The following is a 7,835-nucleotide window of genomic DNA, read 5'->3' on the forward strand; positions in this document are numbered from 1 at the left end:
TGAGGATGCTCATAAAGAGCATCATTGCAATCTGGGTTGAATCACTTTGGGGTATGACATGAAATCAATTGAATGGGCTCAGGCTGACCCAGGGTTTTGCTCTGATGTATTTTTCAGAAACTCTGATTGGTTGGTTCAAGTCTGCGACATCATGAAGATGCTGGTTGGCAACCTTCAGTCTCAAAAGACTACGGTATAAGCCTACAGCACCCGGTATTCCCAGGCGGTCTCCCATCCAAGTACGAACCAGGCCTGACCCTGCTTAGCTTCCGAGATCAGAAGATGCTACATCGAAGCATTCTAATATTTTTGCTTGTTCATATGCATAGCTGGAAGCAAGCAGGGAAAAGCAATGGGGAAGAGAATTGGGAAAGCAGCAGGCACACGTAGAGCTAAGCATCACCCTAGCATCGAAGCATTTAGGATTAAGCACCTTCACTCCATTTCTCTTTTGGAAATATTTTTAAAAATTCTTTCCCCTAAAAGCCACCAATGTGGTAGTTTTAATACAAATACTGCATGCAGTTTGAACTTCAGAAAACCAGACCTGCAATATACAGTAATTACGTTCTTTAAAAGGAAAATTCTAGAAGTGCAAGTTGAATTTCTTCTAGCCCAGAAGGCTTGACCCACAGGTCCATGTAACAGAGACCTTTGTTTTATGGTCCAATGGTTGCAGGGGAGCTGCTGGCTCCTTGCTGAGGTAAAGTGCAGGTCACCTAGGAAGAAGCCACAGGGTTGCTCTTCCTTGTGCCAGCATGGATGGCACTCCCACATGGATGAATGCTAGCTAGGACAAAGCCCATAGATGACTAGAACTTTCTGTCACTTGGTGCAAGGCTCTTCACATTACCCAGCCCAGTGTCAGCTTGCTAAGGCCCTGATGTGACACAAGAGAGAGAGAGAGAGAGAGAGAGAGAGAGAGAGAGAGAGAGAGAGAGGAAAACTAGGAGTTTTGGACAACTGGGGTCCAGTTATAGACCTTAAATTCATGGCTGGTACCAGGTTAACAAAATATTTCGATTAAAAAATGTGGATGAAACAACATTAACAGGACCCAAAGTTCCTAAGTATCCTTGTAAAATCAGATTAGCACCCACTTTTAAAAGAAAGAAGAAGAAAAATAAGTCACTAAGGAAACATTTCAATGTCAAGCTTAAAGTGATAATTATAAACAGTAATGAGGACTTTTTTAATTATGAAAAATACCATGACAGTATGCTTTTAAATTATATATAATGGAAAACAAGGTGAGTCACATAATCATACTCCATTTGACATATAACAATCTTCATCAGCATTCTTCATCCTGCCCCCATGTCAAGACTGTACAAAGGGGGCAGACTCCTGTGAAGACGTGAACATGCATTTCATCTACCACTGTGAGAACCCAGATGCGTTCGCCCACAGGAGCGGCACCTTCCAAAGCCACTTCGCTCGCTGTAAAACAAGTGCTGGTTAAGCCATCATAAAATATTCATTGCAGCTCTCTTAGTATATTTAAGGAACAAGCTAACCAGATTGAAGGCCTCACAGATAGAATATTGATGATCAAACTTCAAATCCCCTTGAATGTTTGTTGTGCAGAACCTGAGAGAGGAGTAGCTCAGCGTGTCATGGATTTTTGGTTTAGCATTAAGTGGTTCCAGCATGGTTTTTATGAACAGGTCATAATAACTAGAAATTCAGCAAATATAGGAGCCCCCCTGTAATCACAGGGGATAGGTTCCAGCTGCCATTCTGATACCCAAAACCATAGTTAGCAGTGAACCCTACAAAAAGTGGTTCACAAATTTCCCCCACCACGGAAATGACTGTTTTTGATTCCAGCCCTCCTGTCACCATCTCCGGTGTCTCACTGTCTCTGTGCTGTCTGCAAACTCTAAGCAGGAAGCACTAACAAGAAGTGGGTTGGAGGGCTGAAAACAATGAAACAGTTGCACTGCTTTCAGCCCTTCAACCTGCTTCCTGTTAGCATGTCCTGCTAATCATGTCTAATTATAAGTATTGGATAAAAAAAGGATACTCTATGCAACTGGCACTGTTCAGGTATTCTTCCTTTGAAAAGAAGACCATGCATCACAATCTGTTTTCAGAAGTTCCTACCTTTTTGGAAGAGGCTTGGAATGCAACACAAAAGTTACAGGTTTAAGAAGCGCAACACCAAAGCTTTCCCTGGAGAATGAAAATTAGACTCAAGGTTTGGTTTGACTAACCTAGTTATAGTACTAACTAACTAACTAACTAACTAACTAACTAACTAACTAACTAACTAACTAACTAACTAACTAACTAACTAACTAACTATGGAAAAAGCCCAACTTGATCTATTTCTCACAATGAGACAGCCCTAATATATAGCCTCAAGGTTTGAGGGGCTTAGGGTGCACCTGGAGATAGGCCCGATGTTGTTGCGAAAGTGCCGTAAAGCACTTTTGCACCTATGCAAGTGCACTTCAGCCAGCGCAAGGGACTTGCACCGGGCTCCCTGCTCCAGCATGGGCTCTGTGGTGGATGAGTTTGCGTTGGCTGAGCTTGGCTGACACAGGGGTAGGGAGGGCTGTAGGGAGAGGGTGGAGAGGAGATGTTTCGGGGCAGGGGAAGGGCGGGCAGCGGGCATTCCTGGGGGTGGGCGAGCGGGGAGTGGGAGATGGGGCCAGGACCTGGAGTGATTTTGTGGTCATCAATTTTATGCTTCTTTCTTCCCTTATCAAGCAGTACACTTACAGACCAATCCTATCAGGGTCCAGTGCTGATGGAACAAGCGGAATGAGGGCAGATTGAGTCTGGGAAGGGGGTTGGTTTAGCAGCAGCTGTGGCTGCAGTATCCTAGCTCCCTTCCCAGACTCAATTCCATTACATGTGTCCACGTAGAGTCCACGTGTCCATTACATGTGTCCACTCAATTCCATTACATGTGTCCCTTGTAGAGCTGCAGACTTACGAAGGCCTCCCCTCTGTACCACCCCCCCCCACACACACACACTTATTTTGGTGCAGCTACACCAGGAGTGAGCAATTTATGAGCAGAAAGGAAGGGGGATAAACAATGGCAGTTACAGCATCATTGCAAGCAAACTCTAGTCATAAGCAGGAGTATGGCTTAAAGTTATGTAAGGTGGATCATGAAAGGCCAGCCTATGGAAATTATGGAAGAAATGGTTAAAATGTAGTCAGAAATTATGGAATACACTAAATAAGCCAGTTAAGAAACATCAGAGAATGGATGGAATTACTCAAATGTGGGCTGGGATGTCATGTCAGCCTTGTTCCTCCCTGTCACTAGCGCAGGCAGAATAAATTATGCAAAGCAGTAAACACTGCAAAATAAATCATGCAAAATAGGATGCATTGTTCTTTTTTCCTCTTAGTTTTCCTAATATATACATATCACAAATTCTCATGTCAAGGAACTTGGGTTTACTTTCGCACAGAATTTTTTATTATCCTTTCAGCACAGAGGATGTGCAGTTTGGAATGATGGCAAATAACTGTCTGAAACCCATTCAGGACACACTCAGGCTCTTCTGAGTTAGTGATTTAATTCTTTATCAGCTGAAATTCTTACCTGGCATCTGAACTACAGTTATTTCTTACAGGCATAGGAGAGGAACAGTCTCAAGGTGATACTACATAATATGATACTGTGATTTGCGACTTTCTGCATGATTTTTCTGACACAAATAGCACATGTGGGGGGGGGATGATCAGTGATCTGATTGAAACCATACTGGAGGGGTGTCTTTAGCCTTTGAATGCTCTGGAGTTGCTATTCCAGGGATGGGCAGCGTGGCTTGACTTGAGTCAAGTCACAAGTCTGCCGCCACAACTCAAGTAGAAAATGAGTCTTAATGGGCAGAATTTCTGAGCCCAGAGCGTTAAGGTGACTCAAAAGGACTCAAGTCATGAGTCGTCTTCTTTAAAAAGCCAGCCGTGGCTCCACAGGAAAAAAACAGAGCTGCTGCCAGGGTGTGTGTGTGTGTGTGTGTGAGAGAGAGAGAGAGAGAGAGAGAGAGAGAGTTCTCTTTAAATACTCCCCTAATGCCCCCAGCCCATCTGTAAACAAGGAGAGGGTGGGACAGACTGCATGAGAGTGGGGACAGACACAGCAAGAGGGAGAGGAGTCACATGCAGCTGAGAGGCTTACCAGTATGACCCAATCCTTTGCAGCTCTACTCAAAAGTAGAGTAGTGGAAGTGCATCTTCCAGGTCCGAATCAAACTCCTAAATCACTACACCATCCTAGCTCATTACACCATCTGCTCACTACACCACCTGACTCTGCAGGTGGCCTCGCCACCTCTCAGAACTCCTTCCAGACATAACTAGAAGACTCTTCCAGTCATGTGTCCTGAAGGTACAGTGAGGCCCTCCTGACAAGGGCCAGGACCCACAATGAGACAAATCTGCAGGTCCTGAACCTACAGATAATGAGGGTGGACCTGTACTTACCTTCCAATGTCACTGCTCCTCATCTGCTGATGCGGACTGCATAAAGCAGTCAGCGCCAGTCATAAAAGGTGGTCTGACAAGCCTGCAACTCAGCGCACTGCTGGGAACGCCAACAGAAACAATTGTTCCCTTACCTAGAGGAGACCTCTACAACTGCCCCCCCCACCACAGGATGCAGCAGTAGCCATTTTGGTGCCACCGCACTGGTGAATGGAAGGGAAGGAATAGGTTGAGGCCCTTGGTATGGTTGTGGAACATGCCCATTGTTCCTTGTTTGCTACCACCATTCTCTACTTTCCCTTTGGTTGGTTGAGATTCCTGCTACCATGAGGGGATATGACCAGAACCCATCACAATATGGCTAAAGGGGGAATGATTCCACAGTCACTTGTGACATACGTAGAAACCATTCTGATGGGAGAGGTGAAAATAACAACAACAACAACAACAACAACAACAACAACAACAACAACAACAACAACAACAGGTATTTATATACTGCCTTTCTTGGTCTTTATTCAAGACTTTATTCAAGGCGGTTTACATAGGCAGGCTTTATTTAAATCCCTTATTAAATAGGGATTTTTTACAATTGAAAGAAGGTTCTTTCTTTCAAGAACCACCACATTCAGGTGTTTCATTCCGATCTGGCTTCACGTTCTGGCCTCCATCCTCCCACGCTCAGAGCAGATGGAATAGCTTAGGTTCAGCTTGTCAGCTGCTTCAAGGTCGCACGGTGCCGGTGGCCTCGAACTGGCGACCTTGTGGATGTTATCTTCAGGCAGACGGACTGACGGAATGACTTTGGGTTCATGATGGTTCCATTGCCTGTCTCTCTTTTTTTTTTCCACCTTAGAAAATCTAATTTAGGCAAACCCTCCTTTTCTAACCTCTTCTCAACCTTCTGTTCTACCTTCTCCAGTGTGCTGGAATACCAAACAAAGCAATCAAACTGGCAGATAAGTCAGATTTGCTTATTGCATTCCATTCACACACACACAAAAATGATGCAGTTTCTGTTCTCATTATTTATTGATGTCAAGAGGTGCAATTTAAATTCTGCTGGTTAGGATGGTTTTTTTATTCTATGACTGTCAGAGAGATTTCCTCCTCCCCTGGCAATGACCCTCCCTCCCATCAAATTACAAATTATTTGAAGCACCAAGGAACTGTAATATGTTTAAAGAAATGATATAGGTTTAACATTTTCCGCAGCATGTTCTTTGTGTTTAGACAAAAGGGAAACCACTTTTAACCTTTGAGCTCCACAGTCCCTTTAGTATTATTTTTTCCACTGTTTAAATTTTAGTTTAAGTTGCTTTTATGTTTGGGGCGCTTATAAAACAAATTTTCTTGTGTAAGTACAAATGGTTTCTTCTAAATAGACTCATCTGGGTATCATTAGCAATTATTCTTCCATGTCAGGAACAAAAGGGGGGGGAGAAATCACTTTTGAGGATTCTGATTTGGTAGGATAGAATGTACCACATCAGACTGTAGGTGCAGGAATCAAAAATAGTTGAAAGCACCCTCTGTGAGAAAATCCCTTGCAAGGAGAAAACTAGCACTATGGAAGAAGTTGGGCTAGAACCTTTCTAAGTGATGGGCTCATTTTGGACTTGCAGAATGTTTTTTACATGAGAGAGTATTCAGGAATGGTACTCCTAGTTGCTGTGGTCCAGTTAACTCTATTATCTCATGTTGCTGTGTTTGTGGAGAGCAGGTCCAAAAGACCCACATAACATCCCACAGGAAGTTGCTAATACTGACCTGGCCAATTGGTTGATTTTGCTCAGCACAAGTATCCCTTCCTTCTCAATGGTCCACTTTTAGTGGGCAATAGCAGTAGCTTTGCCTGACTCCGTTGGTTGGCAACCTTCAGTCTCAAAAGACTATGGTATAAGCCTACAGCACCCGGTATTCCCAGGCGGTCTCCCATCCAAGTACTAACCAGGCCTGACCTTGCTTAGCTTCCAAGATCAGACGAGATCGGGCATGTGCAGGGTAACAGTTGCTGTCGTTGAGTGCCTGAAAAAAGTTGACAGAGATTCAGATCATCCATTTTATCTGAAGTCTGGAGCTGAATTGCCACCATACAAGCACTTCGTCCAAGAACGGAAGTTTTGAAAATACTGTGGATCTGTCATTTACTACAGGAATACAGATAAATCAGTACATTCCCTGTTGAACTCTTAAGCATGAAACAAACTTTTCTAGCACCCTAGAACAGTGTTTCTCAATATTTGTCCTCCACCATATCACTTCACGCAGTCCACCTATTCAAAGCACCACTAGAAGTAACTGGCAATGACATCATCGCCAGTTACATCAGGGTTAGGAAGCCAGATGAAACATGACAAACAACGGTGAAGAGGCTCAGTGTGGACATAGGGGCTATTTCAAGCATGGAAAAGCATGCTTTGGTGCCTCCTACCGCTGTTTGGCATGTTGCTGGTCTTGCTGCCAGGCAGCAGGTGTCCAGGGATCCCGCGAGTATCACCAGACACCACTTCAAGTACACTGGTGGTACCCATACCACTGGTTGAGAAACACTGCCCTAGAAAGATGTTTTTGTGCCGTAACAGCCTACGGTACTATCCTAGACATGCCTACTTGGATGTAAGTTTCACTGTGTTGAATGGAATTTACTCCCAGGTAAATGTGTATAGCAGTGTTTCTCAAACTGTGGGCCGGGACCCACTAGGTGGGTTGCGAGTCAATTTCAGGTGGTCCCCATTCATTTCAATATTTTATTTTTAATATATTAAATACTACCATGGTATGTGATCTCATCTGGGGACATCTTACAGGCTACGATGACTATGCTTTGAACAATGATAGTCAATGGGACTTACTCCTGGGTCAGTGTGGGTAGGATTGCAGCCTAGAACTGTTAAAATTTCCCTGCTTGATGATGTCACTTCCGGTCATGACATCACTTCTGGTGGGTTCTGACAGATTCTCATTCTAAAAAGTGGTACCCGATGCTAAACTTGTGAGAACCACTGTTGTACAGGATTGCAGCCTCACAGCCCATTCTTATCCCTCTGTGCCATTGGTAGAACTCATGTTCCATTGGCAAAAGGACAATGCCAGTGGAATGTCACTTCCACTGGCAAACACACCAAAGCTGCCATAGCAATCACTGGCGCCAAGGTGTGCTGACTGGCAGAGAACAGCGCAAGATGAGTGGTGGCGCAAGGTGAACATTGGTGGAGGGGAGGAGTGGGAGGAACAGGGATGGGAGGGGAGGAACATGGGGACGTTTCTGGGCAGGAAGGGGGCAAAGAGGGAGACAGAATGGGAATAGAGGGAGAATGGGGGAGGAAGGGAGTAGGATCAACATGACTAATGCGCAGATAGACCCCCCTCCGTTTCCATCA

At 44.4% G+C, this 7,835-nt stretch overlaps 1 pseudogene; it reads right to left on the minus strand.

Moving 5' to 3' along the window:
* Positions 1-6,354: 6,354 nt before the first annotated feature.
* On the minus strand, positions 6,355-6,474 carry LOC136642258 (5S ribosomal RNA; annotated as a pseudogene).
* Positions 6,475-7,835: the final 1,361 nt, after the last annotated feature.

The sequence above is a fragment of the Tiliqua scincoides genome, chromosome 2 (genome assembly GCF_035046505.1).
Source record: "Tiliqua scincoides isolate rTilSci1 chromosome 2, rTilSci1.hap2, whole genome shotgun sequence".
Lineage (NCBI taxonomy): Eukaryota > Metazoa > Chordata > Lepidosauria > Squamata > Scincidae > Tiliqua > Tiliqua scincoides.